The sequence below is a fragment of the Pimephales promelas genome, chromosome 9 (assembly GCF_988280905.1).
Source record: "Pimephales promelas chromosome 9, fPimPro1.hap1.1, whole genome shotgun sequence".
Classification (NCBI taxonomy): Eukaryota; Metazoa; Chordata; class Actinopteri; order Cypriniformes; family Leuciscidae; genus Pimephales; species Pimephales promelas.
In genome coordinates, this window is record NC_142777.1 from 7,257,025 (window position 1) to 7,269,197 (window position 12,173).

General features: G+C 38.3%; 1 protein-coding gene and 1 long non-coding RNA gene across 2 annotated transcripts in view; both read right to left on the reverse strand.

The window, feature by feature from the left end:
- The window catches only part of LOC120494844 (cadherin-like protein 26), a 142,726-nt gene that overhangs the window by 125,449 nt on the left and 5,104 nt on the right, over positions 1-12,173 (reverse strand). The window lies entirely within an intron of this gene.
- LOC148977491 (uncharacterized) lies at positions 2,359-6,291 on the reverse strand. The gene is made up of 4 exons (XR_016169774.1): positions 6,210-6,291; positions 4,795-4,851; positions 4,562-4,670; positions 2,359-2,854 (listed from the first exon to the last, which is right to left on the reverse strand). It is a non-coding gene; the product is annotated as an uncharacterized LOC148977491 (long non-coding RNA).

Here is a 12,173-nt window from a genome sequence, read left to right on the forward strand (position 1 = left end):
TAAAATCCATTCCTTATGGTGAGGGTCACGCGCGGTATGCTTCGGTCCCTTCTTATGTGGCTCAGACCCCGGTCTTTCCTCGGGTCCCACTTTAAGAGTTCTTAAGAGCTAACTTCTCGAAGTAGCTCCCACTTGGTGTGGTTTTTCAGGTACACCAGGCTGGGTCTCCCTGACCTTCCTGAGTACGAGCTGCCACCGGATGTGGTCGCCAGGTTACAGGCCTTACCAGGCCTTCCTGGTCACGAGCTCCCACACACTGTGGTCGTCAGGTTACAGGCCTCACTAGGCCTTCCTGGTTATGAGCTCCCACATACTGTGGTCGCCAGGTTACGAGCTCCCGCATACTGTGGTCGCCAGGTTACAGGCCTTACCAGGCCTTCCTGGCCATGAGCTCCCACACACTGTGGTCGCCAGGTTACAGGCCTCAACGGGCCTTCCTGAATTCAGAGTGAAGTACACAAACCCATACTTCACCTATTATTGTGCTAAGTCACCCGACGAGATGTCTTGTGCACTTTTTAAAATCCATTTCTTATGGTGAGGGTCACGCGCAGTATGCTTCGGTCCCTTCTTATGTGGTTCAGACTCCGGTTCTTCACTTTGGGTCCCACTCTAGATGTGTCTTTGTCGCAATACATTACGACAGGCACTTCCCTTGTTCAAGCTATCTCCCACAACTGGTGGTTTTAGGTCTCATTAGACCTGTTTCGAGGTAGCCCCATATTGTCGGTCTGTCAGGTTTCTAGCCTCTGGCTTTTCTGAAGGATGAGCTTCCACATGCTGTGGTCGTTGGGTTTCAGGCCGCACAGTGTACGGCCTTCCTGACATGAGCCCTCATGTTTCAGAGCTCCCCACACAGGGGGTCATCAGGTCTTAGGTCTCATTGACCTTCCTGATTTTGATCCCTCTCTTACTTCCTCAGTGCTCAAAGCGAGCACTGGGTGGAAACTCGTGGATTGAGTGTACGATTCCCGTTGTTTTGAGGTTGAGTCACACTCTCCGGAGGATCCCGTCTCTGTGATCCGAAACTTGATGGTTTCTGCCAGCTTCGCGGGCCTTCAGTTTTTGGATGCCTTTCCTAGGCAATTTCCAGAGGCTCTGTCTTGGACGGACAGGCTATGGCCAGACTGTGTGTCTTAGTACAGATCACCAGGCCAGCCTGGGGGCATTTCAGGAGGAGTGTTCTCCTGAATAGTGACTGGCTGGGGGTCCCTTTGGCCCCCTAGCCACACTCCCTAGAAGGGACCCCTTCTATTTTGAAGTTGTGGTCCTAAAGCCTTTGAGCTGGCCCCGATTTACCCACGTTATTACGTTCTGGTTTTTCTTGGTTCATTAGCTTGGGCTATGACCGGTAGGGAGTGCTGTCACTGACAGCCCAATGTAACATAGGGTGAGTGGTTTCAGTGTTCCTTGGAATTACTGGTTCTGACAGTTGTCACTGCCTTTTCGGCATGCACTCCCCTCAGCATGGCGGAGTGGGTATTTCGTTCCCCATTGCGTCATTCGACGTATTGTTGAGTTCCCTTCGAAAGGGAACGTCTCAGGTTACGACTGTAACCTATGTTCCCTGAGAACAGGGAACGAGACAATACGTCTCGTTGCCATGCCTCGGGGCCTGCCTGCAACAGTCCCTTCAGACGATAGGATGTTGTCACGGTTTCAAGGCGCCCTTCTTATACATCCAGATTGACGCGCTCATCATTCAAGCTGATGATGCACGGGCTGTCGCCGGTCAACCTGATTACTGTGAGTTGATATTTGATTTCAGACACCTGTCACGCCTGAGGCGTTCCCCATTGCGTCATTCGACGTATTGTCTCGTTCCCTGTTCTCAGGGAACATAGGTTACAGTCGTAACCTGAGACGTTTTACTCAAAGCACCCGTACTCAAAGCACTATACTCTGAAAAAGGTGGACAGTAATGATAAGTATTAGTAGTCCAAAGCTTCCCATGACGTTTTTGTTTAATTTTCATGAATTTTAATATCTGGGTGGATTGTCCTATTAACCAATAGCTTTAACCAAAAAACTATGCACGTCAAAACAACCACAAAAACAACACAACACAAAAAAGCTGTGTTAAAAATTGCTCATCGGCATTTGTTAATAGAATTTAAGCTATTTTTAACACAGCTTTTTTGTGTTGTGTTTGTGCTTGTTTTAACATGTGCATAGTTTTTTGGTTAAAGCTATTGGTTAATAGGACAATCCACCCAGATATTAAAATTCATGAAAAATAAACAAAAACGTCAGGGGAAGCTTTGGACTACTAATACTCATCATTACTGTCCAGCTTTTTCAGAGTATAGTGCTTTGAGTACGCGTGCTTTGAGTAAAACTGGTATGCTGTCATTGATCATTGACATTAGTTCATGTAATTTAAGCTATGACAGCATATCAGTTTTACTCAAAGCACCCATACTCAAATCACCCATTCTCAAAGCACCCACCCAAGTGGTCAACCTACTCATATCAAACAGAGTACACTTTTGAATAAAGGAAGTTCTTTGTGAGTGTGTGAAATAAAAAAATAAATGTTCCTTATTCCAAGAGGTAGGAAACTACATTGTGTCCGCCTGCCGTACCATGGAAACAGCTCACTCATAGAGTCTGTTTCTGAGAACTTGAGCTTTCTTGGATGGAGTGCATCCTTCCAGCTCCATGATTATCTTCTGCAGTACCTCATTAGAGCAAAAAGCATTCCATTAGTTAATGCAAAGTTATCCAAGCCTTGCAAGATGTTCTGGCCTTCAAGGACAATCCCAATGTCGTCAGATCGGTCATGAAATTTTAGAATGTAGAGTCCCACTGTGGTCTTCTCTGTGGATTTTTGAATAGAGGCTTCGTCACCAACCTGCAGAATGCAGACAAAATGAGATTCTACAGAACACCGGACACTGCTTTGGGAATATTATAACAAATGTAATTTCAATCATTTAATAATGCAGATATCATGAAAGAGCTTGCATAAAATGTAAACCAGATAAGACCAAGAAAGATAGATGACTGATTACAGATTACTGTTAGACTAGTTCTACGATTGTGGATGGTCCTACAATTTTAACCCCAAGACATCCAATTGGCTTTATACACAGCTGCACTACTTCTAAACTATAACTTCCCAGATAGCAGACTGACATTGAATCAACGTGGAAATATGACATCGAAACAACGTTGATATGACATTGTTTTGCTCATCGAATTAACGTTGAACCAACGTCAGATGCGTCATTCTTTCAAAACTAACGGAAAATCAACTTGAAATCAACGCGTTGTTTCAACGTTATGAAAGCAAACCAATTTTCGATTTCATTTAGCTTTGAAGAATGCCGCGTCTGACGTTGGTTCAACGTTAATTCGATGAGCAAATCAACGTTGTTTCAATGTCATGAGAGACGTCGTTTCCACGTTGATTCAATGTCAGTTTGCTATCTGGGTTTATTAGTATTTGTTGCATCTAACTTAATAAAACATGCTATGTGACTGTGGAATGATCACCTCACACCGTGTCCTAACTACACGCGACGCGATAAAATTCCAGCGACAACAAGTGTGTCTGTCCACACTAGACGCGACGCGACTGTGAAATGCCACACATTCAGAACAGCGTGTCATGAGCGGACACTTTACTTTATCACTTCATTCATTTCTTCATTCTGTCAGCCGCGACGTCGCAGAAATAGGAACCGTTTCTAAATTAGAAACTTCGCGTGTCGCCGTCGCGTCTGGTTAGGACAAAAACTCTGATTAACGTGGAAAAGATACCTTTTATCGCGGCGTCGCGTGTAGTTAGGACACGGTGTCAGAATATATGTCCATTTCAAGGGACTTATATATATATATACAAATAAATAAAACACTTCACATGCCAATGGCTATCCCTCCTTAGCTTGCATAGGTTGCAAAACCCTTCAACAACAAAAGGAACAATGCCGCAAATTTTGAGCCACTGAAAATTCAGTCATTTTAGGCCGCAAAAAAAAAGAAAGAAAACAATCCTGTTAAAGGGCCTGATCTATTATCGAACTAGCAGGTTGGTTGGTTAATGAGCTTTTAATTATGAAAGATAAATTGTACTCTACATAAATTAGGGTTTCTACAGATGATGTCAAATGGTTGAACTCAGTGAGCTACTGACACTTATTTCTATAGTCTTTGGATTTTTACTGCAACAAACTCAGAATACACAACTCAGAAAATAAAATATTGATATGATATCACATTGTGTGACTTTTCGTTGTCAGTTTCAGTCAAAAGGCAACAAGAGAAGCAATGTAAGATTGCTATAGCAATAATAAAAAAGCATGGGACGATACCAGTGGACGAAAAAACGTATAATAACCCGCTTCTTTTTCTCTCATCACTTTAGCCTTGAATCAAGGCTAAAGTGACGAGAAAAAAGAAGCGGGTTTTTATACGTTTTCCCCATTTCGTATACAGCTCTTGATGCCTTTTGCAGGGTTGCCAACTCTCACACGCATTGAGCGCGAGTCTCACGCAATTGAGCCATCTTCTAAAGCATTCCATGTCTTAAATGTGCATGGGCATTCTGAGTACTTACATGGATAACGGCTTGTACGCCCAAAGTGTGGATGTCTCAGTTTACGATGACTTAGTAATGCCAATCTACTTGGAACTGCTACCGGGCACCCTTTACACTGCCACATTCACTGGAGGGAGACAGAAAAAAAAAAATTAACATTTCCATAGAGAGGAATATTGAAATGACATGGACAAACACAAAATAGAAAAAGCTATCAAATATACTTGCAGTAGTTTTACAAAAATACTCACCACTACTAGAGAATTTCCAAGTCACATTGCATGTGCACCGGTACATGAATCTGATATCTGTAAAATATTTGAAAAAATAAATGAATAAATAAATAAAAATAATTAGTTTTAAAGCAATAACATATTCCCAGAGGTGGGCTAGTTATGGTTTCAGGGAATTGAGCACATTTCCTTTTTAATAAAAAAAAATAAAAATAATAATAAACTGATAAATTCTTATTGTAGCAGTGTTACTAATAAGGCTTAGAATGAGGTTTCATTAGTAAACAGTAATGTTTTTTTAACAGATTGTAGTTTTAAAACTTAAATCTAGTGTATGAAATGGAAAATGTAAATTATATCATTTAAATTTAGCACCAATCGTTGGACAAATGTATAGGAAATTAAATACAGAAATGCATTGCCATTTTACATATTGCATTGTCATTTTGCGTATTACATTTCAAATTGAATATTATTTGCTTGCTACTCATATGAGCTTCCATAAGTCATAGCCTTTTGACATTTAATAATCACATTAGGCAGTACGATTAATATTTTTTAAACCCCTTGTTATACAAATTAAGGTATTAAAGACTGATCCGCAGCGACTTTTTGTTTGTGCTACAAAATACATTTTACAGTTCGCACACGTCTATTTTTAGTCGCATATCCGAGTGAAATTGTCGCAGTTAGGGATTGGAATTGAAAACTGGTTCCACAAGAGAACCAGGAGTTATGAAACATCGATATTATATGCCCTCGACGTTAACTCTTATCGATGCTTCTGCTCCAGTGCGGATTTGGAGCGGATTTGTAATAATTCAGCACAATTTGAACGTGGCAAGCATTTTATGAGACTTTCAGATTGCCCAATGAGGAAATAATGTCGATTAACATTTAGACATCCACCCCTGGCGGCAAAACTCATTACCTGACAGGATTTTTCCATTCGTTGCAGAATTAAACTACGTTAGCAAATAGAATTTGCAATAAGGGCGGAATAACAAGTAAGTTTTGTGTTCTTTGTGATAAAATTTTAAAAGGTATAACGTTACAGTTCGGCCAGACCCAGAAAGCATAACATTCACATTCACGCCTAATATATCCCCTCCTCCACCCAAAATGCGTCGACGCCACTCATTATCTGACGCGAAATAGTTCTCATACACAGAAAAAATATGCCTTAATGACTGTACACCATTTTAAAAAAGCTAATGCAAGTCGGATTTTAAACGGGATACATAACGTTAACGTTACGTTAACTTAACTAACTTAACGTAACCTTAAACATTTGCTCTAGGCCTAACTTAAGTTTTGCCTTTCCCTAAAATCAGTAATGTACATAAAAAAAAGTTCCCTCGGTGAAAATAAATACGCTCAAACGGACTACTAACCGTTTTTCAATAGAATTTCAGTTAAAAAATGTTAATTACCTTCGACTGTAGCTTTCCACCACGACAACTTGCAGTCAGCTTCCACGGGCTCTGCTTCCACCTTCCAGAGCGAGAGAGAAAATGGCGGAGTGGCGCGCACGAGCAGTTAACGGTTCTCATGGGGGCGGAGTTTCCAGACAAAACATAACTGATTTCTTTCATTTCAACATGATTTTTTTTCAAAGGTTGAACATCCTTCAACATTAAATTAATGGCACAAGACTAAAATATGTTTGGAACTGATCTTTCCCAGCAGTTTTTGTTTGAAAACCAGGACATTTTCATCACTTAAAAACAGTCAGGACAGGACGTGGAAACAGGACATGTGTAACGCAAAGTTGAGATGTTGCCCAGAGATAAAAACATAGCACTAGTTGTCGGATGAACAGATGCACGAGAGACGAGAGTTGTCGTATTTCCCCGCGTTTAATAAAACCACTCAAATGTCACACTCGTCCTCCTCATGATACATGGGGATCGAGCGAGAAAAAAAAGAACACAAACAAACATCTGGTCACAATAGAAAAATCAAATAAAAGAAAGAATACAAAGAGTCGGCAGAGCGGTTCTCCTCTCCTCACTTGTCAAAATCTAACTGACACTACGCACACTATATGCGCAGTTCTCATCTCAACTCAGATTTCTATAAAGCACAAAGTGACCGTTTTACACATGTCGCGGGAAAACAGGACTGTTGGTCACCCTATACTATACTATTATTACAGAAATACTAATATATTATCATATAGCTCTTTATGCTCTGAGACCAGCAGCTCAACATTCATCTTGCCCATAGGTATCTTATCTCTTCTTCGCCGTATGTGTGCTCGGCAAGACCTTTTTGTGTTTGAGCGCCCCCAAGTTGTGTTTTACTGTAACTTCAGAAGTACCAGACACGTGAGCAAACCCGCCAATCTCGTTGGTCGGATAGGTTTTGACGCGGCGCGTCAAACCAAAAAAACGAACCCGAGGCGTTTTTTAAAAATGACGCTTTTACGCGTGGCGTTTTTCGCGTCGGTGTGAACACTCACATTGGCGCCCATTGTTTAGTCACGAGGCGTTAAACGTCGACGAATAACGCGCGCGAAATTCGTCCCGGTGTGAACAGGCCTTTAGTCTGAAAATTTGAACAAGCACAACTACAGGTCCCACCCCCTTGCTCTCTGCTCTGCTGCGCTACAGCCCTCCCTCCACAGCTCGTCCCCCACAGCAGAGCCGGTCGTGAACGCGCAGGCTAGTAAACAGGGCCACCGATGACGGTGGATAAACAGTTATGGCACATTCACTGATAGGGACTAAACGTCAACAATATGCTTTACATTGACTATGGCCTGCCCATACTTTGACTACAAACTTGGTCCTCAAATCCTTATGTATTTTGCAATACATGTAACTTTATGTTGCACTCTTTCTATAAGTTATAAATAGCTAGTAAGATAACGTTAATATAACGGTAACTAACGTTACAGTATGTAAGTAATTATTCTAGCGATATATAATGCTATGATAAGGTGTGCTAGTACATTATTTCAGCAACATGACAAGCCAGTGAATTAGCAGGTTTCAATTGTTGCTTAGCAGCAGACATTTTATCAACATGTTTGCGGCTACAATGGGCTGACAAATTAGACAAGATTGTTTATCGTCATCGGTCTTTTCCCCTTTACCTCTCTGTTTTATGAGCAGGTGTACCGTGAGAATTGGCAGTTTAGGGTACTTCGTCATAAGCACAACTGCAGCTCGTCGGCAATCTTGAGTTTGAACGACGGTACGCGCTCGCACTGTGCAAGAGAGGGGTGTGATCAGCGCGTACACGAGCGTGATTGGCACTGCTAAGACATTCCTCCTTGCTCTGATTGGTTGTTTCTGTTGCGAGCGTTGTATTTCTGCAAATGGCAATAGGACCACTGGGAGGAGCCAGAGGAGCTTGATTTTTTCACAGATTATCTTTCTCATATTCTACTGTCAGGACATAATGACAGTTTTAACAAATATGTAAAAAATATTTTTTACAAAAGTTACCTACCCCAGCTTTAATGTAGCAAAACTCAGGAACAGGTAACAGGTGCGACAGCGTGTACAACACAAACAATACCGGACAAAGAAGTGAAGAGAGGCAGGAACTTAAATACACAGTGAGGGTGATTACAAAATGACAGGCAGCTGTGCGGGAGGTGATGAGTGTCCATGGCAACAGATGAGGGCGGAGAACTCAGAAAGAGGGGCACACGTGGCAAATCAAAACACACAGACAGTCCAAGGATGGTGACACCCATAAGTTTCAAGTATTATTTTTTCACCATTATGATCATGAAGTAACTCATAATACAATGAAACTGATAACTGAAACTACAATTATATAACCCAAAATTGTTTTTGTTTTAAAGATGTTTTAAAATGCTTATTGTACTGTAATGTTGCATAATAACATACATACGTAGAGAGTAGGACGTTTCATGTTCAATAAAAGCTGTTTCATGAGTAAAATACCCTCCAAATTACGTTAGGTGGCGTTATTAGGTTGAACGTAAGCTCCAACCCTTATTTCCGGTTCTGGTTCTGGCATTGGGGTTCTGAAACTGGTGTGCTGCGGGTCTGCAGCTGGATACTATAGGAAGTTCCTAGTTCCTGTGGTAAGTTCCTGCGGTGGAAATGTGGCTATAGGTGACACAATGAGAATGGTGTTTGTTCATGCAAGACAACAGCACCACTCTGTTTCCCTCTGCTTTCCTGCTTAAATACTATTGTTAATACGGTAACACTTTATTTTACGCCCCGCAAACAACTGTGTAAGTACACTGAAATTACGGTGGAAGTTTCTGTAATTATAGTGTACTTCCGTGTAGGTGTAAGGGAACAATATGTTACGTTTTGGGTAATAAACGGGTAACAAGCACCACTTTAATTTACAGCCCGCAGGAGTTACACTTACCCTATAACTACACAGAACAAGGGGGTAACAAGCACCACTTTAATTTACAGCCCGCAGGACTTACCCTGTAACTATACAGAACAAGGGGATAACAAGCACCACTTTAATTTACAGCCTGCAGGAGTTACACTTACCCTGTAACTACATGGAACAAGAAGGTAACAAGCACCACTTTAATTTACAGCCCGCAGGAGTTACAATTACCCTGTAACTACGCAGAACAAGGGGGTAACAAATGCTACTTACTATGTAGCAATACGAAACAACACTATTTGCACTGTAATTACAGAGAAAGGTACTGTTATAAAAAAAAAAGTTGTAATTACACAGTATATTTACCCTGACATTTAAGTGTCATTGCAATTCAATGGGATAAATTAGCACATGGGAAGGTCTAAATTAAAATCATAGCAAAAACAAATTATTTTGATATATACATATATATATATATATATATATATATATATATATATATATATATATATATATATATACCAGACTAGTTTGCAAAATTGTGTGTTAGCATTGAAAAAAAAACTGTAATATATTCCAGGCATATGTATATATATATATATATATATATATATATATATATATAAATATATATATATATATATATATATATATATATATATAGTGAGTTTAGAATTATAAGGTTCTATCTCCACTTTTGGTCGAAATTGAGTTTTTGACATAATCTGATCCATTAGGTGTTTATTAATGCCTGTGTGGTATTTTTGTAAAAAAAAAAAATTGATTAATAGATAAAGCTTTAATAGAAGATTATACTACATCACAGTTTTACCAGCTGGGTAAAAACTTTGATGCTCAATATCTCAGAACTACCCTTAACGGAGATAGAACCTTATAATATATATATATATATATATATATATATATATATATATATATATTATAAAAAAATAGATGTACAATTTTTGCCTGGAATAGATGAAGAGTTCAGATGCAAAAGCCTCTAAATGCCATTTGAAATGTTCTTCTTTAATGATGATTTTTGTCAAACTTGTATATTTAAGTTCAGTAATTTCACTTAAATAACAATTAATACGTAATTATCATTGCCATTTAAGTGAAATCAATGAACTTAAATATACAAGCTTGATAAAAATGGTCATTCTAGAAGAAAATTTGGTAACACTTTAGAATATGGTTCCTTCGTTAATGAATAACTACACAAGAACTAATGAGTAACACAATATTAACAATCTAGTAACTATTATTAACTAACAAGAAACTCTGATTAACGAACTAGTAAGTAATAGCGCACAGACGAAAGTGGTAGTTCACTATTAAGTAATCAATAACTACTATTTTTTAATACTTCCCAGAGAACTACTGAAAAAGTTTATTAACAATCTAGTAACTAATGTTAACTAAAATAAACTCTTATTAACAAATTCGTAAGTAATAGCTCACAGATGAAAGTGTTACTAGATACTTCTGTGGGAATTACTAATTATTTGGATTCATGTGAAGATCATTGGAACTAACTAGTAATTACTCAAGTGTTACTAAAGACATTTTCTAAAAGTATACTAAAGTTCACCAAAAATCTCAAACGGTTGCACAAATCATGACTAGATCATGTAGTAACACTTGAGAAATTACTAGTTAGTTCCAATGATCTTCACTTTATAATACGAATCCAAATAATTAGTAAGTAATAGCTCACAGATGAAAGTGTTACTAGATACTTCTGTGGGAATTACTAATTATTTGGATTCGTATTATAAAGTGAAGATCATTGGAACTAACTAGTAATTACTCAAGTGTTACTACATGATCTAGTCGTGATTTGTGCAAACGTTTGAGTTTTTTGGTGAACTTAAGTATACTTTTAGAAAATGTCTTTAGTAACACTTAAGTAATTACTAGTTAGTTACAATGATCTTCACTTTATAATACGAATCCAAATAATTAGTAATTCCCACAGAAGTATCTAGTAACACTTTCATCTGTGAGCTATTTCTTACTAATTTAATAATTAAATTTTTTTCTTTTAGTTAATAGTAGTTACTAGACTGTTAATAAACTTTTTCAGTAGTTCTCTGGGAAGTATTAAAAAATTGTAGTTATTGATTACTTAATAGTGAACTACCACTTTCGTCTGTGCGACTTTTACTTACTTATTACTTACTAGTTCGTTAATAAGAGTTTCTTGTTAGTTAATAATAGTTACTAGATTGTTAATATTGTGTTACTCATTAGTTCTTGTGTAGTTATTCATTAACGAAGGAACCGTATTCTAAAGTGTTAACGAAAATTTCAAATGGCACTTAGAGGCTTTTGCATCTGAACTCTTCATATTACAGTTTTTTTCCAATTGCTAACACACAATTTTCCAAAATAGTCTGGTTTTATCAAAATATTTAACACAATTCATAAAACCACACACCCAAACTGCAAAATACCTCATATATCCTGCAAAATGAAGCACTGCAACCGAAACTATACATAGCATTATCAAAATCAAACTTTTGCATGAACTGGCACACACTTCATTCATATTACCAGATTTTTGCCTAAACAACTACACACTGTTGGGCATAATGAAAAGCTCTTATATCTTTAGTATGCTTTGCCATAATACTAAAATATGTATCAGATTGTTCACATGCACAGAAATATTTGCAGACACACACACATGCTGTTGAAACTTCATTTTACAGTAATGTATTTTTTCACTACAGTAAACAAGTCAGTGCAACATATGCACAGCAGAAATATTTACATGGGACTGAAAAAAAATTACTTACAAAAAACAGTAAACTGAAAAAGAAACTTCCAGAAAATATATTACAGTAAAAAAAAAGTGGCAAGAAAAAATATTTTTTATAGTATTATAGTTTTTATAGTGCTTACATCCTGATTGAAGTGTTAACAATTAACCCTTGAGGTGTTTGGCCAGATGGCACATGTAATTGGCCAATTAGCTCATGTAGTGTCATTTTGAATGGTGGTGTTTTGAAATGGCAAACATGTGACTTTATGTCAGATTGTTGTGTCTTATG